The following is a 23,863-nucleotide window of genomic DNA, read 5'->3' as shown; positions in this document are numbered from 1 at the left end:
CCACAGGAAAGCAGCTGCAAATGTCACACCGTGCTGGCTGCTAGACTGCATGGGGACCTACTTACTACTGTAGCTGGGATCTATCTTCCTGCTTTCTTGTAGCTCCCATACTTAGTTGTATACCTTAAGAGTCAAAATGTAGTTTATTCAATGGGAGCTGAACTGAAAAGGTGTGGTATTGAAGATAGCTCCCACAGGAAAGCAGCTGCAAATGTGACACCGTGCTGGCTGCTAGACTGCATGGGGACCTACTTACTACTGTAGCTGGGATCTATCTTCCTGCTTTCTTGTAGCTCCCATACTCAGCGGTATACCTTAACTGACAAAATGTAGTTTTTTCAATGGGAGCTGAGAAGAAAAAGTGTGGTATTGAAGATAGCTCCCACAGGAAAGCAGCTGCAAATGTCACACCGTGCTGGCTGCTAGACTGCATGGGGACCTACGTACTACTGTAGCTGGGGTCTGCCTTCCGGCTTTCTTGTAGCTCCCATACTCAGTGGTATACCTTAACTGACAAATGTATTCTTTCATTGGGAGCTGAACAGAAAAAGTGTGGTATTGAAGATAGCTCCCACAGGAAAGCAGCTGCAAATGTCACACCGTGCTGGCTGCTAGACTGCATGGGGACCTACTTACTACTGTAGCTGGGGTCTGCCTTCCTGCTTTCTTGTAGCTCCCATACTCAGCGGTATACCTTAACTGACAAATGTATTCTTTAAATGGGAACTGAGGAGAAAAAGTGTGGTATTGAAGATGGCTCCCACAGGAAACAGCTGCAAATGTGACACCGTGCTGGCTGACAGACTGCATGGGGACCTACTTACTACTGTAGCTGGGGGATGCCTTCCTGCTTTCTTGTAGCTCCCATACTCAGTGGTATACCTTAACTGACAAATGTATTTTTTCAATGGGAGCTGAACAGAAAAAGTGTGGTATTGAAGATAGCTCCCACAGGAAAGCAGCTGCAAATGTGACACCGTGCTGGCTGATAGACTGCATGGGGACCTACTTACTACTGTAGCTGGGGTCTGCCTTCCTGCTTTCTTGTAGCTCCCGTACTCAGTGGTATACCTTAAGAGACAAATGTATTTTTTCAATGGGAGCTGAACTGAAAAAGTGTGGTATTGAAGATAGCTCCCACAGGAAAGCAGCTGCAAATGTGACACCGTGCTGGCTGCTAGACTGCATGGGGACCTACTTACTACTGTAGCTGGGATCTATCTTCCTGCTTTCTTGTAGCTCTCATACTCAGTTGTATACCTTAAGAGACAAAATGTAGTTTTTTCAATGGGAGCTGATAAAGTGTGGTATTGAAGATAGCTCCCACAGGAAAGCAGCTGCAAATGTGACACCGTGCTGGCTGATAGACTGCATGGGGACCTACTTACTACTGTAGCTGGGGTCTGCCTTCCTGCTTTCTTGTAGCTCCCATACTCAGTGGTATACCTTAACTGACAAATGTATTCTTTCAATGGGAGCTGAACAGAAAAAGTGTGGTATTGAAGATAGCTCCCACAGGAAAGCAGCTGCAAATGTCACACCGTGCTGGCTGCTAGACTGCATGGGGACCTACTTACTACTGTAGCTGGGATCTATCTTCCTGCTTTCTTGTAGCTCCCATACTTAGTTGTATACCTTAAGAGTCAAAATGTAGTTTATTCAATGGGAGCTGAACTGAAAAGGTGTGGTATTGAAGATAGCTCCCACAGGAAAGCAGCTGCAAATGTGACACCGTGCTGGCTGCTAGACTGCATGGGGACCTACTTACTACTGTAGCTGGGATCTATCTTCCTGCTTTCTTGTAGCTCCCATACTCAGCGGTATACCTTAACTGACAAATGTATTCTTTCATTGGGAGCTGAACAGAAAAAGTGTGGTATTGAAGATAGCTCCCACAGGAAAGCAGCTGCAAATGTCACACCGTGCTGGCTGCTAGACTGCATGGGGACCTACTTACTACTGTAGCTGGGGTCTGCCTTCCTGCTTTCTTGTAGCTCCCATACTCAGCGGTATACCTTAACTGACAAATGTATTCTTTAAATGGGAACTGAGGAGAAAAAGTGTGGTATTGAAGATGGCTCCCACAGGAAACAGCTGCAAATGTGACACCGTGCTGGCTGACAGACTGCATGGGGACCTACTTACTACTGTAGCTGGGGGCTGCCTTCCTGCTTTCTTGTAGCTCCCATACTCAGTGGTATACCTTAACTGACAAATGTATTTTTTCAATGGGAGCTGAACAGAAAAAGTGTGGTATTGAAGATAGCTCCCACAGGAAAGCAGCTGCAAATGTGACACCGTGCTGGCTGATAGACTGCATGGGGACCTACTTACTACTGTAGCTGGGGTCTGCCTTCCTGCTTTCTTGTAGCTCCCATACTCAGTGGTATACCTTAAGAGACAAATGTATTTTTTTAATGGGAGCTGAACAGAAAAAGTGTGGTATTGAAGATAGCTCCCACAGGAAAGCAGCTGCAAATGTGACACCGTGCTGGCTGATAGACTGCATGGGGACCTACTTACTACTGTAGCTGGGATCTATCTTCCTGCTTTCTTGTAGCTCTCATACTCAGTTGTATACCTTAAGAGACAAAATGTAGTTTTTTCAATAGGAGCTGATAAAGTGTGGTATTGAAGATAGCTCCCACAGGAAAGCAGCTGCAAATGTGACACCGTGCTGGCTGCTAGACTGCATGGGGACCTACTTACTACTGTAGCTGGGGTCTGCCTTCCTGCTATCTTGTAGCTCCCATACTCAGTGGTATACCTTAACTGACAAATGTATTCTTTCAATGGGAGCTGAACAGAAAAAGTGTGGTATTGAAGATAGCTCCCACAGGAAAGCAGCTGCAAATGTCACACCGTGCTGGCTGCTAGACTGCATGGGGACCTACTTACTACTGTAGCTGGGGTCTATCTTCCTGCTTTCTTGTAGCTCCCATACTCAGTTGTATACCTTAAGAGACAAAATGTAGTTTTTTCAATGGGAGGTGAACAGAAAAAGTGTGATATTGAAGATAGCTCCCACAGGAAAGCAGCTGCAAATGTAACACCGTGCTGGCTGATAGACTGCATGGGGACCTACTTACTACTGTAGCTGGGGTCTGCCTTCCTGCTTTCTTGTAGCTCCCATACTCAGTGGTATACCTTAATTGACAAAAGTATTCTTTCAATGGGATCTGAACATAAAAAGTGTGGTATTGAAGACAGCTCCCACAGGAAAGCAGCTGCAAATGTGACACCGTGCTGGCTGATAGACTGCATGGGGACCTACTTACTACTGTAGCTGGGGTCTTCCTTCCTGCTTTCTTGTAGCTCCCGTACTCAGTGGTATACCTTAAGAGACAAATGTATTTTTTCAATGGGAGCTGAACTGAAAAAGTGTGGTATTGAAGATAGCTCCCACAGGAAAGCAGCTGCAAATGTGACACCGTGCTGGCTGCTAGACTGCATGGGGACCTACTTACTACTGTAGCTGGGATCTATCTTCCTGCTTTCTTGTAGCTCTCATACTCAGTTGTATACCTTAAGAGACAAAATGTAGTTTTTTCAATGGGAGCTGATAAAGTGTGGTATTGAAGACAGCTCCCACAGGAAAGCAGCTGCAAATGTGACACCGTGCTGGCTGATAGACTGCATGGGGACCTACTTACTACTGTAGCTGGGGTCTGCCTTCCTGCTTTCTTGTAGCTCCCATACTCAGTGGTATACCTTAACTGACAAATGTATTCTTTCAATGGGAGCTGAACAGAAAAAGTGTGGTATTGAAGATAGCTCCCACAGGAAAGCAGCTGCAAATGTGACACCGTGCTGGCTGCTAGACTGCATGGGGACCTACTTACTACTGTAGCTGGGATCTATCTTCCTGCTTTCTTGTAGCTCCCATACTTAGTTGTATACCTTAAGAGTCAAAATGTAGTTTATTCAATGGGAGCTGAACTGAAAAGGTGTGGTATTGAAGATAGCTCCCACAGGAAAGCAGCTGCAAATGTGACACCGTGCTGGCTGCTAGACTGCATGGGGACCTACTTACTACTGTAGCTGGGATCTATCTTCCTGCTTTCTTGTAGCTCCCATACTCAGCGGTATACCTTAACTGACAAAATGTAGTTTTTTCAATGGGAGCTGAGAAGAAAAAGTGTGGTATTGAAGATAGCTCCCACAGGAAAGCAGCTGCAAATGTCACACCGTGCTGGCTGCTAGACTGCATGGGGACCTACTTACTACAGTAGCTGGGATCTGCCTTCCGGCTTTCTTGTAGCTCCCATACTCAGTGGTATACCTTAACTGACAAATGTATTCTTTCATTGGGAGCTGAACAGAAAAAGTGTGGTATTGAAGATAGCTCCCACAGGAAAGCAGCTGCAAATGTGACACCGTGCTGGCTGATAGACTGCATGGGGACCTACTTACTACTGTAGCTGGGATCTATCTTCCTGCTTTCTTGTAGCTCTCATACTCAGTTGTATACCTTAAGAGACAAAATGTAGTTTTTTCAATGGGAGCTGATAAAGTGTGGTATTGAAGATAGCTCCCACAGGAAAGCAGCTGCAAATGTGACACCGTGCTGGCTGCTAGACTGCATGGGGACCTACTTACTACTGTAGCTGGGGTCTGCCTTCCTGCTTTCTTGTAGCTCCCATACTCAGTGGTATACCTTAACTGACAAATGTATTCTTTCAATGGGAGCTGAACAGAAAAAGTGTGGTATTGAAGATAGCTCCCACAGGAAAGCAGCTGCAAATGTCACACCGTGCTGGCTGCTAGACTGCATGGGGACCTACTTACTACTGTAGCTGGGGTCTATCTTCCTGCTTTCTTGTAGCTCCCATACTCAGTTGTATACCTTAAGAGACAAAATGTAGTTTTTTCAATGGGAGGTGAACAGAAAAAGTGTGATATTGAAGATAGCTCCCACAGGAAAGCAGCTGCAAATGTAACACCGTGCTGGCTGATAGACTGCATGGGGACCTACTTACTACTGTAGCTGGGGTCTGCCTTCCTGCTTTCTTGTAGCTCCCGTAATCAGTGGTATACCTTAAGAGACAAATGTATTTTTTCAATGGGAGCTGAGAAGAAAAAGTGTGGTATTGAAGATAGCTCCCACAGGAAAGCAGCTGCAAATGTCACACCGTGCTGGCTGCTAGACTGCATGGGGACCTACTTACTACTGTAGCTGGGATCTATCTTCCTGCTTTCTTGTAGCTCCCATACTTAGTTGTATACCTTAAGAGTCAAAATGTAGTTTATTCAATGGGAGCTTAACTGAAAAGGTGTGGTATTGAAGATAGCTCCCACAGGAAAGCAGCTGCAAATGTGACACCGTGCTGGCTGCTAGACTGCATGGGGACCTACTTACTACTGTAGCTGGGGTCTGCCTTCCTGCTTTCTTGTAGCTCCCATACTCAGTGGTATACCTTAATTGACAAAAGTATTCTTTCAATGGGATCTGAACATAAAAAGTGTGGTATTGAAGACAGCTCCCACAGGAAAGCAGCTGCAAATGTGACACCGTGCTGGCTGATAGACTGCATGGGGACCTACTTACTACTGTAGCTGGGGTCTTCCTTCCTGCTTTCTTGTAGCTCCCGTACTCAGTGGTATACCTTAAGAGACAAATGTATTTTTTCAATGGGAGCTGAACTGAAAAAGTGTGGTATTGAAGATAGCTCCCACAGGAAAGCAGCTGCAAATGTGACACCGTGCTGGCTGCTAGACTGCATGGGGACCTACTTACTACTGTAGCTGGGATCTATCTTCCTGCTTTCTTGTAGCTCTCATACTCAGTTGTATACCTTAAGAGACAAAATGTAGTTTTTTCAATGGGAGCTGATAAAGTGTGGTATTGAAGATAGCTCCCACAGGAAAGCAGCTGCAAATGTGACACCGTGCTGGCTGATAGACTGCATGGGGACCTACTTACTACTGTAGCTGGGGTCTGCCTTCCTGCTTTCTTGTAGCTCCCATACTCAGTGGTATACCTTAACTGACAAATGTATTCTTTCAATGGGAGCTGAACAGAAAAAGTGTGGTATTGAAGATAGCTCCCACAGGAAAGCAGCTGCAAATGTCACACCGTGCTGGCTGCTAGACTGCATGGGGACCTACTTACTACTGTAGCTGGGATCTATCTTCCTGCTTTCTTGTAGCTCCCATACTTAGTTGTATACCTTAAGAGTCAAAATGTAGTTTATTCAATGGGAGCTGAACTGAAAAGGTGTGGTATTGAAGATAGCTCCCACAGGAAAGCAGCTGCAAATGTGACACCGTGCTGGCTGCTAGACTGCATGGGGACCTACTTACTACTGTAGCTGGGATCTATCTTCCTGCTTTCTTGTAGCTCCCATACTCAGCGGTATACCTTAACTGACAAATGTATTCTTTCATTGGGAGCTGAACAGAAAAAGTGTGGTATTGAAGATAGCTCCCACAGGAAAGCAGCTGCAAATGTCACACCGTGCTGGCTGCTAGACTGCATGGGGACCTACTTACTACTGTAGCTGGGGTCTGCCTTCCTGCTTTCTTGTAGCTCCCATACTCAGCGGTATACCTTAACTGACAAATGTATTCTTTAAATGGGAACTGAGGAGAAAAAGTGTGGTATTGAAGATAGCTCCCACAGGAAAGCAGCTGCAAATGTGACACCGTGCTGGCTGATAGACTGCATGGGGACCTACTTACTACTGTAGCTGGGGTCTGCCTTCCTGCTTTCTTGTAGCTCCCATACTCAGTGGTATACCTTAAGAGACAAATGTATTTTTTTAATGGGAGCTGAACTGAAAAAGTGTGGTATTGAAGATAGCTCCCACAGGAAAGCAGCTGCAAATGTGACACCGTGCTGGCTGATAGACTGCATGGGGACCTACTTACTACTGTAGCTGGGATCTATCTTCCTGCTTTCTTGTAGCTCTCATACTCAGTTGTATACCTTAAGAGACAAAATGTAGTTTTTTCAATAGGAGCTGATAAAGTGTGGTATTGAAGATAGCTCCCACAGGAAAGCAGCTGCAAATGTGACACCGTGCTGGCTGCTAGACTGCATGGGGACCTACTTACTACTGTAGCTGGGGTCTGCCTTCCTGCTATCTTGTAGCTCCCATACTCAGTGGTATACCTTAACTGACAAATGTATTCTTTCAATGGGAGCTGAACAGAAAAAGTGTGGTATTGAAGATAGCTCCCACAGGAAAGCAGCTGCAAATGTCACACCGTGCTGGCTGCTAGACTGCATGGGGACCTACTTACTACTGTAGCTGGGGTCTATCTTCCTGCTTTCTTGTAGCTCCCATACTCAGTTGTATACCTTAAGAGACAAAATGTAGTTTTTTCAATGGGAGGTGAACAGAAAAAGTGTGATATTGAAGATAGCTCCCACAGGAAAGCAGCTGCAAATGTAACACCGTGCTGGCTGATAGACTGCATGGGGACCTACTTACTACTGTAGCTGGGGTCTGCCTTCCTGCTTTCTTGTAGCTCCCATACTCAGTGGTATACCTTAATTGACAAAAGTATTCTTTCAATGGGATCTGAACATAAAAATGTGGTATTGAAGACAGCTCCCACAGGAAAGCAGCTGCAAATGTGACACCGTGCTGGCTGCTAGACTGCATGGGGACCTACTTACTACTGTAGCTGGGGTCTTCCTTCCTGCTTTCTTGTAGCTCCCGTACTCAGTGGTATACCTTAAGAGACAAATGTATTTTTTCAATGGGAGCTGAACTGAAAAAGTGTGGTATTGAAGATAGCTCCCACAGGAAAGCAGCTGCAAATGTGACACCGTGCTGGCTGATAGACTGCATGGGGACCTACTTACTACTGTAGCTGGGGTCTGCCTTCCTGCTTTCTTGTAGCTCCCATACTCAGTGGTATACCTTAACTGACAAATGTATTCTTTCAATGGGAGCTGAACAGAAAAAGTGTGGTATTGAAGATAGCTCCCACAGGAAAGCAGCTGCAAATGTGACACCGTGCTGGCTGCTAGACTGCATGGGGACCTACTTACTACTGTAGCTGGGATCTATCTTCCTGCTTTCTTGTAGCTCCCATACTTAGTTGTATACCTTAAGAGTCAAAATGTAGTTTATTCAATGGGAGCTGAACTGAAAAGGTGTGGTATTGAAGATAGCTCCCACAGGAAAGCAGCTGCAAATGTGAAACCGTGCTGGCTGCTAGACTGCATGGGGACCTACTTACTACTGTAGCTGGGGTCTGTCTTCCTGCTTTCTTGTAGCTCCCATACTCAGCGGTATACCTTAACTGAGAAAATGTAGTTTTTTCAATGGGAGCTGAGAAGAAAAAGTGTGGTATTGAAGATAGCTCCCACAGAAAAGCAGCTGCAAATGTGACACCGTGCTGGCTGCTAGACTGCATGGGGACCTACTTACTACTGTAGCTGGGGTCTGCCTTCCTGCTTTCTTGTAGCTCCCATACTCAGTGGTATACCTTAATTGACAAAAGTATTCTTTCAATGGGATCTGAACATAAAAAGTGTGGTATTGAAGATAGCTCCCACAGGAAAGCAGCTGCAAATGTGACACCGTGCTGGCTGATAGACTGCATGGGGACCTACTTACTACTGTAGCTGGGGTCTTCCTTCCTGCTTTCTTGTAGCTCCCGTACTCAGTGGTATACCTTAAGAGACAAATGTATTTTTTCAATGGGAGCTGAACTGAAAAAGAGTGGTATTGAAGATAGCTCCCACAGGAAAGCAGCTGCAAATGTGACACCGTGCTGGCTGATAGACTGCATGGGGACCTACTTACTACTGTAGCTGGGATCTATCTTCCTGCTTTCTTGTAGCTCTCATACTCAGTTGTATACCTTAAGAGACAAAATGTAGTTTTTTCAATGGGAGCTGATAAAGTGTGGTATTGAAGATAGCTCCCACAGGAAAGCAGCTGCAAATGTCACACCGTGCTGGCTGCTAGACTGCATGGGGACCTACTTACTACTGTAGCTGGGGTCTGCCTTCCTGCTTTCTTGTAGCTCCCATACTCAGCGGTATACCTTAACTGACAAATGTATTCTTTAAATGGGAACTGAGGAGAAAAAGTGTGGTATTGAAGATAGCTCCCACAGGAAACAGCTGCAAATGTGACACCGTGCTGGCTGACAGACTGCATGGGGACATACTTACTACTGTAGCTGGGGGATGCCTTCCTGCTTTCTTGTAGCTCCCATACTCAGTGGTATACCTTAACTGGCAAATGTATTTTTTCAATGGGAGCTGAACAGAAAAAGTGTGGTATTGAAGATAGCTCCCACAGGAAAGCAGCTGCAAATGTGACACCGTGCTGGCTGCTAGACTGCATGGGGACCTACTTACTACTGTAGCTGGGGTCTGCCTTCCTGCTTTCTTGTAGCTCCCATACTCAGTGGTATACCTTAAGAGACAAATGTATTTTTTTAATGGGAGCTGAACTGAAAAAGTGTGGTATTGAAGATAGCTCCCACAGGAAAGCAGCTGCAAATGTTACACCGTCCTGGATGATAGACTGCATGGGGACCTACTTACTACTGTAGCTGGGATCTATCTTCCTGCTTTCTTGTAGCTCTCATACTCAGTTGTATACCTTAAGAGACAAAATGTAGTTTTTTCAATGGGAGCTGATAAAGTGTGGTATTGAAGATAGCTCCCACAGGAAAGCAGCTGCAAATGTGACACCGTGCTGGCTGATAGACTGCATGGGGACCTACTTACTACTGTAGCTGGGGTCTGCCTTCCTGCTTTCTTGTAGCTCCCATACTCAGTGGTATACCTTAAGAGACAAATGTATTCTTTCAATGGGAGCTGAACAGAAAAAGTGTGGTATTGAAGATAGCTCCCACAGGAAAGCAGCTGCAAATGTGACACCGTGCTGGCTGCTAGACTGCATGGGGACCTACTTACTACTGTAGCTGGGGTCTGCCTTCCTGCTTTCTTGTAGCTCCCATACTCAGTGGTATACCTTAACTGACAAAATGTAGTTTTTTCAATGGGAGCTGAGAAGAAAAAGTGTGGTATTGAAGATAGCTCCCACAGGAAAGCAGCTGCAAATGTGACACCGTGCTGGCTGCTAGACTGCATGGGGACCTACTTACTACTGTAGCTGGGATCTATCTTCCTGCTTTCTTCTAGCTCCCATACTCAGCAGTATACCTTAACTGACAAATGTATTCTTTCAATGGGAGCTGAACAGAAAAAGTGTGGTATTGAAGATAGCTCCCACAGGAAAGCAGCTGCAAATGTGACACCGTGCTGGCTGATAGACTGCATGGGGACCTACTTACTACTGTAGCTGGGGTCTGCCTTCCTGCTTTCTTGTAGCTCCCGTACTCAGTGGTATACCTTAAGAGACAAATTTATTCTTTCAATGGGAGCTGAACAGAAAAAGTGTGGTATTGAAGATAGCTCCCACAGGAAAGCAGCTGCAAATGTGACACCGTGCTGGCTGCTAGACTGCATGGGGACCTACTTACTACTGTAGCTGGGATCTATCTTCCTGCTTTCTTGTAGCTCCCATACTCAGTTGTATACCTTAAGAGACAAAATGTAGATTTTTCAATGAGAGCTGATAAAGTGTGGTATTGAAGATAGCTCCCACAGGAAAGCAGCTGCAAATGTGACACCGTGCTGGCTGATAGACTGCATGGGGACCTACATACTACTGTAGCTGGGGTCTGCCTTCCTGCTTTCTTGTAGCTCCCGTACTCAGTGGTATACCTTAAGAGACAAAGGTATTCTTTCAATGGGAGCTGAACAGAAAAAGTGTGGTATTGAAGATAGCTCCCACAGGAAAGCAGCTGCAAATGTGACACCGTGCTGGCTGCTAGACTGCATGGGGACCTACTTACTACTGTAGCTGGGATCTATCTTCTTGCTTTCTTGTAGCTCCCATACTCAGTGGTATACCTTAACTGACAAAATGTAGTTTTTTCAATGGGAGCTGAACAGAAAAAGTGTGGTATTGAAGATAGCTCCCACAGGAAAGCAGCTGCAAATGTGACACCGTGCTGGCTGATAGACTGCATGGGGACCTACTTACTACTGTAGCTGGGGTCTGCCTTCCTGCTTTCTTGTAGCTCCCATACTCAGTGGTATACCTTAACTGACAAATGTATTCTTTCAATGGGAGCTGGACAGAAAAAGTGTGGTATTGAAGATAGCTCCAACAGGAAAGCAGCTGCAAATGTGACACCGTGCTGGCTGATAGACTGCATGGGGACCTACTTACTACTGTAGCTGGGATCTATCTTCCTGCTTTCTTGTAGCTCCCATACTCAGTTGTATACCTTAAGAGACAAAATGTAGTTTTTTCAATGGGAGCTGATAAAGTGTGGTATTGAAGATAGCTCCCTCAGGAAAGCAGCTGCAAATGTGACACCGTGCTGGCTGATAGACTGCATGGGGACCTACTTACTACTGTAGCTGGGGTCTGCCTTCCTGCTTTCTTGTAGCTCCCGTACTCAGTGGTATACCTTAAGAGACAAAGGTATTCTTTCAATGGGAGCTGAACAGAAAAAGTGTGGTATTGAAGATAGCTCCCACAGGAAAGCAGCTGCAAATGTGACACCGTGCTGGCTGCTAGACTGCATGGGGACCTACTTACTACTGTAGCTGGGGTCTGCCTTCCTGCTTTCTTGTAGCTCCCATACTCAGTGGTATACCTTAACTGACGAATGTATTCTTTCAATGGGAGCTGAACAGAAAAAGTGTGGTATTGAAGATAGCTCCCACAGGAAAGCAGCTGCAAATGTGACACCGTGCTGGCTGATAGACTGTATGGGGACCTACTTACTACTGTAGCTGGGGTCTGCCTTCCTGCTTTCTTGTAGCTCCCATACTCAGCGGTATACCTTAACTGACAAAATGTAGTTTTTTCAATGGGAGCTGAGAAGAAAAAGTGTGGTATTGAAGATAGCTCCCACAGGAAAGCAGCTGCAAATGTGACACCGTGCTGGCTGCTAGACTGCATGGGGACCTACTTACTACTGTAGCTGGGGTCTGCCTTCCTGCTTTCTTGTAGCTCCCATACTCAGTGGTATACCTTAACTGACAAATGTATTCTTTCAATGGGAGCTGGACAGAAAAAGTGTGGTATTGAAGATAGCTCCCACAGGAAAGCAGCTGCAAATGTCACACCGTGCTGGCTGCTAGACTGCATGGGGACCTACTTACTACTGTAGCTGGGATCTATCTTCCTGCTTTCTTGTAGCTCCCATACTTAGTTGTATACCTTAAGAGACAAAATGTAGTTTTTTCAATGGGAGCTGAACAGAAAAAGTGTGATATTGAAGATAGCTCCCACAGGAAAGCAGCTGCAAATGTGACACCGTGCTGGCTGATAGACTGCATGGGGACCTACTTACTACTGTAGCTGGGATCTATCTTCCTGCTTTCTTGTAGCTCCCATACTTAGTTGTATACCTTAAGAGTCAAAATGTAGTTTATTCAATGGGAGCTGAACTGAAAAGGTGTGGTATTGAAGATAGCTCCCACAGGAAAGCAGCTGCAAATGTGACACCGTGCTGGCTGCTAGACTGCATGGGGACCTACTCACTACTGTAGCTGGGATCTATCTTCCTGCTTTCTTGTAGCTCCCATACTCAGTTGTATACCTTAAGAGACAAAATGTAGTTTTTTCAATGGGAGCTGAACAGAAAAAGTGTGGTATTGAAGATAGCTCTCACAGCAAAAGGAGCTGCCAATGTGACACCGTGCTGGCTGATAGACTGCATGGGGACCTACTTACTACTGTAGCTGGGGTCTGCCTTCCTGCTTTCTTGTAGCTCCCATACTCAGCGGTATACCTTAACTGACAAAATGTAGTTTTTTCAATGGGAGCTGAACATAAAAAGTGTGCTATTGAAGATAGCTCCCACAGGAAAGCAGCTGCAAATGTGACACCGTGCTGGCTGCTAGACTGCATGGGGACCTACTTACTACAGTAGCTGGGGTCTACCTTCCTGCTTTCTTGTAGCTCCCATACTCAGCGGTATACCTTAACTGACAAATGTATTCTTTAAATGGGAACTGAGGAGAAAAAGTGTGGTATTGAAGATAGCTCCCACAGGAAACAGCTGCAAATGTGACACCGTGCTGGCTGACAGACTGCATGGGGACCTACTTACTACTGTAGCTGGGGGCTGCCTTCCTGCTTTCTTGTAGCTCCCATACTAAGTGGTATACCTTAACTGACAAATGAGTTTATTCAATGGGAGCTTAACTGAAAAGGTGTGGTATTGAAGATAGCTCCCACAGGAAAGCAGCTGCAAATGTGACACCGTGCTGGCTGCTAGACTGCATGGGGACCTACTTACTACTGTAACTGGGATCTATCTTCCTGCTTTCTTGTAGCTCCCATACTCAGTTGTATACCTTAAGAGACAAAATGTAGTTTTTTCAATGGGAACTGAACAGAAAAAGTGTGGTATTGAAGATAGCTCCCACAGGAAAGCAGCTGCCAATGTGACACCGTGCTGGCTGCTAGACTGCATGGGGACCTACTTACTACTGTAGCTGGTGTCTGCCTTCCTGCTTTCTTGTAGCTCCCATACTCAGTGGTATACCTTAATTGACAAAAGTATTCTTTAAATGGGAACTGAGGAGAAAAAGTGTGGTATTGAAGATAGCTCCCACAGGAAAGCAGCTGCAAATGTGACACCGTGCTGGCTGATAGACTGCATGGGGACCTACTTACTACTGTAGGTGGGATCTATCTTCCTGCTTTCTTGTAGCTCCCGTACTCAGTGGTATACCTTAAGAGACAAAGGTATTCTTTCAATGGGAGCTGAACAGAAAAAGTGTGGTATTGAAGATAGCTCCCACAGGAAAGCAGCTGCAAATGTGACACCGTGCTGGCTGCTAGACTGCATGGGGACCTACTTACTACTGTAGCTGGGATCTATCTTCCTGCTTTCTTGTAGCTCCCATACTCAGTGGTATACCTTAACTGACAAAATGTAGTTTTTTCAATGGGAGCTGAACAGAAAAAGTGTGGTATTGAAGATTGCTCCCACAGGAAATCAGCTGCAAATGTAACACCGTGCTGGCTGCTAGACTGCATGGGGACCTACTTACTACTGTAGCTGGGGTCTGCCTTCCTGCTTTCTTGTAGCTCCCATACTCAGTGGTATACCTTAATTGACAAAAGTTTTCTTTCAATGGGATGTGAACATAAAAAGTGTGGTATTGAAGATAGCTCCCACAGGAAAGCAGCTGCAAATGTGACACCGTGCTGGCTGATAGACTGCATGGGGACCTACTTACTACTGTAGCTGGGGTCTGCCTTCCTGCTTTATTGTAGCTCCCGTACTCAGTGGTATACCTTAAGAGACAAATGTATTTTTTCAATGGGAGCTGAACAGAAAAAGTGTGGTATTGAAGATAGCTCCCACAGGAAAGCAGCTGCAAATGTGACACCGTGCTGGCTGCTAGACTGCATGGGGACCTACTTACTACTGTAGCTGGGATCTATCTTCCTGCTTTCTTGTAGCTCCCATACTCAGTTGTATACCTTAAGAGACAAAATGTAGTTTTTTCAATGGGAGGTGAACAGAAAAAGTGTGATATTGAAGATAGCTCCCACAGGAAAGCAGCTGCAAATGTGACACCGTGCTGGCTGCTAGACTGCATGGGGACCTACTTACTACTGTAGCTGGGGTCTGCCTTCCTGCTTTCTTGTAGCTCCCGTACTCAGTGGTATACCTTAAGAGACAAATGTATTTTTTCAATGGGAGCTGAACAGAAAAAGTGTGGTATTGAGGATAGCTCCCACAGGAAAGCAGCTGCAAATGTGACACCGTGCTGGCTGCTAGACTGCATGGGGACCTACTTACTACTGTAGCTGGGATCTATCTTCCTGCTTTCTTGTAGCTCCCATACTCAGTTGTATACCTTAAGAGACAAAATGTAGTTTTTTCAATGGGAGCTGAACAGAAAAAGTGTGGTATTGAAGATAGCTCCCACAGGAAAGCAGCTGCAAATGTGACACCGTGCTGGCTGCTAGACTGCATGGGGACCTACTTACTACTGTAGCTGGGGTCTGCCTTCCTGCTTTCTTGTAGCTCCCATACTCAGCGGTATACCTTAACTGACAAAATGTAGTTTTTTCAATGGGAGCTCAGAAGAAAAAGTGTGGTATTGAAAATAGCTCCCACAGAAAAGCAGCTGCAAATGTGACACCGTGCTGGCTGATAGACTGCATGGGGACCTACTTACTACTGTAGCTGGTGTCTGCCTTCCTGCTTTCTTGTAGCTCCCATACTCAGTGGTATACCTTAACTGACAAAAGTATTCTTTCAATGGGAGCTGAACATAAAAAGTGTGGTATTGAAGATAGCTCCCACAGGAAAGCAGCTGCAAATGTGACACCGTGCTGGCTGATAGACTGCATGGGGACCTACTTACTACTGTAGCTGGGGTCTGCCTTCCTGCTTTCTTGTAGCTCCCATACTCAGTGGTATACCTTAACTGACAAATGTATTCTTTAAATGGGAACTGAACAGAAAAAGTGTGGTATTGAAGATAGCTCCCACAGGAAAGCAGCTGCAAATGTCACACCGTGCTGGCTGCTAGACTGCATGGGGACCTACTTACTACTGTAGCTGGGGTCTGCCTTCCTGCTTTCTTGTAGCTCCCATACTCAGCGGTATACCTTAACTGACAAATGTATTCTTTAAATGGGAACTGAGGAGAAAAAGTGTGGTATTGAAGATAGCTCCCACAGGAAACAGCTGCAAATGTGACACCGTGCTGGCTGACAGACTGCATGGGGACCTACTTACTACTGTAGCTGGGACCTATCTTCCTGCTTTCTTGTAGCTCCCATACTCAGTGGTATACCTTAACTGACAAATGTATTCTTTAAATGGGAGCTGAACAGAAAAAGTGTGGTATTGAAGATAGCTACCACAGGAAAGCAGCTGCAAATGTGACACCGTGCTGGCTGACAGACTGCATGGGGACCTACTTACTACTGTAGCTGGGGTCTGCCTTCCTGCTTTCTTGTAGCTCCCATACTCAGTGGTATACCTTAACTGACAAATGTATTCTTTCAATGGGAGCTGAACAGAAAAAGTGTGGTATTGAAGATAGCTCCCACAGGAAAGCAGCTGCAAATGTGACACCGTGCTGGCTGATAGACTGCATGGGGACCTACTTACTACTGTAGCTGGGGTCTGCCTTCCTGCTTTCTTGTAGCTCCCATACTCAGTGGTATACCTTAACTGACAAATGTATTCTTTCAATGGGAGCTGAACAGAAAAAGTGTGGTATTGAAGATAGCTCCCACAGGAAAGCAGCTGCAAATGTGACACCGTGCTGGCTGCTAGACTGCATGGGGACCTACTTACTACTGTAGCTGGGATCTATCTTCCTGCTTTCTTGTAGCTCCCATACTCAGTTGTATACCTTAAGAGACAAAATGTAGTTCTTTCAATGGGAGCTGAACAGAAAAAGTGTGGTATTGAAGATAGCTCCCACAGGAAAGCAGCTGCAAATGTGACACCGTGCTGGCTGCTAGACTGCATGGGGACCTACTTACTACTGTAGCTGGGGTCTGCCTTCCTGCTTTCTTGTAGCTCCCATACTCAGCGGTATACCTTAACTGACAAAATGTAGTTTTTTCAATGGGAGATGAGAAGAAAAAGTGTGGTATTGAAGATAGCTCCCACAGGAAAGCAGCTGCAAATGTGACACCGTGCTGGCTGCTAGACTGCATGGGGACCTACTTACTACTGTAGCTGGTGTCTGCCTTCCTGCTTTCTTGTAGCTCCCATACTCAGTGGTATACCTTAACTGACAAAAGTATTCTTTCAATGGGAGCTGAACATAAAAAGTGTGGTATTGAAGATAGCTCCCACAGGAAAGCAGCTGCAAATGTGACACCGTGCTGGCTGATAGACTGCATGGGGACCTACTTACTACTGTAGCTGGGGTCTTCCTTCCTGCTTTCTTGTAGCTCCCGTACTCAGTGGTATACCTTAAGAGACAAATGTATTTTTTCAATGGGAGCTGAACTGAAAAAGTGTGGTATTGAAGATAGCTCCCACAGGAAAGCAGCTGCAAATGTCACACCGTGCTGGCTGCTAGACTGCATGGGGACCTACTTACTACCGTAGCTGGGATCTATCTTCCTGCTTTCTTGTAGCTCTCATACTCAGTTGTATACCTTAAGAGACAAAATGTAGTTTTTTCAATGGGAGCTGATAAAGTGTGGTATTGAAGTTAGCTCCCACAGGAAAGCACCTGCAAATGTGACACCGTGCTGGCTGATAGACTGCATGGGGACCTACTTACTACTGTAGGTGGGGTCTGCCTTCCTGCTTTCTTGTAGCTCCCATACTCAGTGGTATACCTTAACTGACAAATGTATTCTTTCAATGGGAGCTGAACAGAAAAAGTGTGGTATTGAAGATAGCTCCCACAGGAAAGCAGCTACAAATGTGACACCGTGCTGGCTGCTAGACTGCATGGGGACCTACTTACTACAGTAGCTGGGGTCTGCCTTCCTGCTTTCTTGTAGCTCCCATACTCAGTGTTATACCTTAACTGACAAATGTATTTTTTCAATGGGAGCTGAACAGAAAAAGTGTGGTATTGAAGATAGCTCCCACAGGAAAGCAGCTGCAAATGTGACACCGTGCTGGCTGCTAGACTGCATGGGGACCTACTTACTACTGTAGCTGGGGTCTACCTTCCTCCTTTCTTGTAGCTCCCATACTCAGCGGTATACCTTAACTGACAAATGTATTCTTTAAATGGGAGCTGAACAGAAAAAGTGTGATATTGAAGATAGCTCCCACAGGAAACAGCTGCAAATGTGACACCGTGCTGGCTGACAGACTGCATGGGGACCTACTTACTACTGTAGCTGGGATCTATCTTCCTGCTTTCTTGTATCTCCCATAATCAGTGGTATACCTTAACTGACGAATGTATTCTTTCAATGGGAGCTGAACAGAAAAAGTGTGGTATTGAAGATAGCTCCCACAGGAAAGCAGCTGCAAATGTCACACCGTGCTGGCTGCTAGACTGCATGGGGACCTACTTACTACTGTAGCTGGGATCTATCTTCCTGCTTTCTTGTAGCTCCCATAATCAGTTGTATTCCTTAAGAGACAAAATGTAGTTTTTTCAATGGGAGCTGAACAGAAAAAGTGTGATATTGAAGATAGCTCCCACAGGAAAGCAGCTGCAAATGTAACACCGTGCTGGCTGCTAGACTGCATGGGGACCTTCTAACTACTGTAGCTGGGGTCTGCCTTCCTGCTTTCTTGTAGCTCCCGTACTCAGTGGCATACCTTAAGAGACAAATGTATTTTTTCAATGGGAGCTGAACAGAAAAAGTGTGGTATTGAAGATAGCTCCCACAGGAAAGCAGCTGCAAATGTGACACCGTGCTGGCTGATAGACTGCATGGGGACCTACTTACTACTGTAGCTGGGGTCTGCCTTCCTGCTTTCTTGTAGCTCCCATACTCAGCGGTATACCTTAACTGACAAATGTATTCTTTAAATGGGAACTGAGGAGAAAAAGTGTGGTATTGAAGATAGCTCCGACAGGAAACAGCTGCAAATGTGACACCGTGCTGGCTGACAGACTGCATGGGGACCTACTTACTACTGTAGCTGGGGTCTGCCTTCCTGCTTTCTTGTAGCTCCCATACTCAGTGGTATACCTTAACCGACAAATGTATTCTTTCAATGGGAGTTGAAGAGGAAACGTGTGGTATTGAAGATAGCTCCCACAGGAAAGCAGCTGCAAATGTGACACCGTGCTGGCTGCTAGACTGCATGGGGACCTACTTACTACTGTAGCTGGGGTCTGCCTTCCTGCTTTCTTGTAGCTCCCGTACTCAGTGGTATACCTTAAATGACAAATGTATTCTTTCAATGGGAGCTGAACAGAAAAAGTGTGGTATTGAAGATAGCTCCCACAGGAAAGCAGCTGCAAATGTGACACCGTGCTGGTTGCTAGACTGCATGGGGACCTACTTACTACTGTAGCTGGCATATGCCTTCCTGCTTTCTTGTAGCTCCCGTACTCAGTGGTATACCTTAACTGACAAAATGTAGTTTTTTCAATGGGAGCTGATAAAGTGTGGTATTGAAGATAGTTCCCACAGGAAAGCAGCTGCAAATGTGACACCGTGCTGGCTGCTAGACTGCATGGGGACCTACTTACTACTGTAGCTGGGGTCTGCCTTCCTGCTTTCTTGTAGCTCCCATACTCAGCGGTATACCTTAACTGACAAATGTATTCATTAAATGGGAACTGAGGAGAAAAAGTGTGGTATTGAAGATAGCTCCCACAGGAAACAGCTGCAAATGTGACACTGTGCTGGCTGACAGACTGCATGGGGACCTACTTACTACTGTAGCTGGGGTCTGCCTTCCTGCTTTCTTGTAGCTCCCATACTCAGTGGTATACCTTAAGAGACAAATGTATTCTTTCAATGGGAGCTGAACAGAAAAAGTGTGGTATTGAAGATAGCTCCCACAGGAAAGCAGCTGCAAATGTGACACCGTGCTGGCTGCTAGACTGCATGGGGACCTACTTACTACTGTAGCTGGGGTCTGCCTTCCTGCTTTCTTGTAGCTCCTATACTCAGTGGTATACCTTAAGAGACAAAATGTAGTTTTTTCAATGGGAGCTGAACAGAAAAATTGTGGTATTGAAGATAGCTCCGACAGGAAACAGCTGCAAATGTGACACCGTGCTGGCTGATAGACTGCATGGGGACCTACTTACTACTGTAGTTGGGATCTATCTTCCTGCTTTCTTGTAGCTCCCATACTCAGTTGTATACCTTAAGAGACAAAATGTAGTTTTTTCAATGGGAGCTGAACAGAAAAAGTGTGATATTGAAGATAGCTCCCACAGGAAAGCAGCTGCAAATGTCACACCATGCTGGCTGATAGACTGCATGGGGACCTACTTACAACTGTAGCTGGGGTCTGCCTTCCTGCTTTCTTGTAGCTCCCATACTCAGTGGTATACCTTAACTGACAAATGTATTATTTCAATGGGAGCTGAACAGAAAAAGTGTGGTATTGAAGATAGCTCCCACAGGAAAGCAGCTGCAAATGTGACACCGTGCTGGCTGCTAGACTGCATGGGGACCTACTTACTACTGTAGCTGGGGTCTGCCTTCCTGCTTTCTTGTAGCTCCCATACTCAGCGGTATACCTTAACTGACAAATGTATTCTTTAAATTGGAACTGAGGAGAAAAAGTGTGGTATTGAAGATAGCTCCTACAGGAAACAGCTGCAAATGTGACACCGTGCTGGCTGACAGACTGCATGGGGACCTACTTACTACTGTAGCTGGGGTCTGCCTTCCTGCTTTCTTGTAGCTCCCATACTCAGTGGTATACCTTAACTGACAAATATATTCTTTCAATGGGAGCTGAACAGAAAAAGTGTGGTATTGAAGATAGCTCCCACAGGAAAGCAGCTGCAAATGTGACACCGTGCTGGCTGATAGACTGCATGGGGACCTACTTACTACTGTATCTGGGGTCTGCCTTCCTGCTTTCTTGTAGCTCCCATACTCAGTGGTATACCTTAACTGACGAATGTATTCTTTCAATGGGAGCTGAACAGAAAAAGTGTGGTATTGAAGATAGCTCCCACAGGAAAGCAGCTGCAAATGTGACACCGTGCTGGCTGCTAGACTGCATGGGGACCTAGTTACTACTGTAGCTGGGGTCTGCCTTCCTGCTTTCTTGTAGCTCCCATACTCAGCGGTATACCTTAACTGACAAAATGTAGTTTTTTCAATGGGAGCTGAACAGAAAAATTGTGGTATTTAAGATAGCTCCCACAGGAAAGCAGCTGCAAATGTGACACCGTGCTGGCTGCTAGACTGCATGGGGACCTACTTACTACTGTAGCTGGGATCTATCTTCCTGCTTTCTTGTAGCTCCCATACTCAGTTGTATACCTTAAGAGACAAAATGTAGTTTTTTCAATGGGAGCTGAACAGAAAAAGTGTGATATTGAAGATAACTCCCACAGGAAAGCAGCTGCAAATGTAACACCGTGCTGGCTGATAGACTGCATGGGGACCTACTTACTACTGTAGCTGGGGTCTGCCTTCCTGCTTTCTTGTAGCTCCCATACTCAGTGGTATACCTTAAGAGACAAATGTATTTTTTCAATGGGAGCTGAACAGAAAAAGTGTGGTATTGAAGATAGCTCCCACAGGAAAGCAGCTGCAAATGTGACACCGTGCTGGCTGCTAGACTGCATGGGAACCTACTTACTACTGTAGCTGGGGTCTGCCTTCCTGCTTTCTTGTAGCTCCCATACTCAGCGGTATACCTTAACTGACAAATGTATTCTTTCAATGGGAGCTGAACAGAAAAAGTGTGGTATTGAAGATAGCTCCCACAGGAAAGCAGTGGCAAATGTGACACCGTGCTGGCTGATAGACTGCATGGGGACCTACTTACTACTGTAGCTGGGATCTATCTTCCTGCTTTCTTGTAGCTCCCATACTCAGTTGTATACCTTAAGAGTCAAAATGTCGTTTATTCAATGGGAGCTGAACTGAAAAGGTGTGGTATTGAAGATAGCTCCCACAGGAAAGCAGCTGCAATTGTGACACCGTGCTGGCTGACAGACTGCATGGGGACCTACTTACTACTGTAGCTGGGATCTATCTTCCTGCTTTCTTGTAGCTCCCATACTCAGTTGTATACCTTAAGAGACAAAATGTAGTTTTTTCAATGGGAGCTGAACAGAAAAAGTGTGATATTGAAGATAGCTCCCACAGGAAAGCAGCTGCAAATGTCACACCATGCTGGCTGATAGACTGCATGGGGACCTACTTACAACTGTAGCTGGGGTCTGCCTTCCTGCTTTCTTGTAGCTCCCATACTCAGTGGTATACCTTAACTGACAAATGTATTATTTCAATGGGAGCTGAACAGAAAAAGTGTGGTATTGAAGATAGCTCCCACAGGAAAGCAGCTGCAAATGTGACACCGTGCTGGCTGCTAGACTGCATGGGGACCTACTTACTACTGTAGCTGGGGTCTGCCTTCCTGCTTTCTTGTAGCTCCCATACTCAGCGGTATACCTTAACTGACAAATGTATTCTTTAAATTGGAACTGAGGAGAAAAAGTGTGGTATTGAAGATAGCTCCTACAGGAAACAGCTGCAAATGTGACACCGTGCTGGCTGACAGACTGCATGGGGACCTACTTACTACTGTAGCTGGGGTCTGCCTTCCTGCTTTCTTGTAGCTCCCATACTCAGTGGTATACCTTAACTGACAAATATATTCTTTCAATGGGAGCTGAACAGAAAAAGTGTGGTATTGAAGATAGCTCCCACAGGAAAGCAGCTGCAAATGTGACACCGTGCTGGCTGATAGACTGCATGGGGACCTACTTACTACTGTATCTGGGGTCTGCCTTCCTGCTTTCTTGTAGCTCCCATACTCAGTGGTATACCTTAACTGACGAATGTATTCTTTCAATGGGAGCTGAACAGAAAAAGTGTGGTATTGAAGATAGCTCCCACAGGAAAGCAGCTGCAAATGTGACACCGTGCTGGCTGCTAGACTGCATGGGGACCTAGTTACTACTGTAGCTGGGGTCTGCCTTCCTGCTTTCTTGTAGCTCCCATACTCAGCGGTATACCTTAACTGACAAAATGTAGTTTTTTCAATGGGAGCTGAACAGAAAAATTGTGGTATTTAAGATAGCTCCCACAGGAAAGCAGCTGCAAATGTGACACCGTGCTGGCTGCTAGACTGCATGGGGACCTACTTACTACTGTAGCTGGGATCTATCTTCCTGCTTTCTTGTAGCTCCCATACTCAGTTGTATACCTTAAGAGACAAAATGTAGTTTTTTCAATGGGAGCTGAACAGAAAAAGTGTGATATTGAAGATAACTCCCACAGGAAAGCAGCTGCAAATGTAACACCGTGCTGGCTGATAGACTGCATGGGGACCTACTTACTACTGTAGCTGGGGTCTGCCTTCCTGCTTTCTTGTAGCTCCCATACTCAGTGGTATACCTTAAGAGACAAATGTATTTTTTCAATGGGAGCTGAACAGAAAAAGTGTGGTATTGAAGATAGCTCCCACAGGAAAGCAGCTGCAAATGTGACACCGTGCTGGCTGCTAGACTGCATGGGAACCTACTTACTACTGTAGCTGGGGTCTGCCTTCCTGCTTTCTTGTAGCTCCCATACTCAGCGGTATACCTTAACTGACAAATGTATTCTTTCAATGGGAGCTGAACAGAAAAAGTGTGGTATTGAAGATAGCTCCCACAGGAAAGCAGTGGCAAATGTGACACCGTGCTGGCTGATAGACTGCATGGGGACCTACTTACTACTGTAGCTGGGATCTATCTTCCTGCTTTCTTGTAGCTCCCATACTCAGTTGTATACCTTAAGAGTCAAAATGTCGTTTATTCAATGGGAGCTGAACTGAAAAGGTGTGGTATTGAAGATAGCTCCCACAGGAAAGCAGCTGCAATTGTGACACCGTGCTGGCTGACAGACTGCATGGGGACCTACTTACTACTGTAGCTGGGATCTATCTTCCTGCTTTCTTGTAGCTCCCATACTCAGTTGTATACTTTAAGAGACAAAATGTAGTTTTTTCAATGGGAGCTGAACAGAAAAAGTGTGGTATTGAAGATAGCTCCCACAGGAAAGCAGCTGCAAATGTGACACCGTGCTGGCTGCTAGACTGCATGGGGACCTACTTACTACTGTAGCTGGGGTCTGCCTTCCTGCTTTCTTGTAGTTCCCATACTCAGCGGTATACCTTAACTGACAAAATGTAGTTTTTTCAATGGGAGCTGAGAAGAAAAACTGTGGTATTGAAGATAGCTCCCACAGGAAAGTAGCTGCAA

Source organism: Colius striatus, chromosome 14, assembly GCF_028858725.1.
Source record: "Colius striatus isolate bColStr4 chromosome 14, bColStr4.1.hap1, whole genome shotgun sequence".
Taxonomy (NCBI): Eukaryota; Metazoa; Chordata; class Aves; order Coliiformes; family Coliidae; genus Colius; species Colius striatus.
This window is presented reverse-complemented; position numbering follows the sequence as displayed.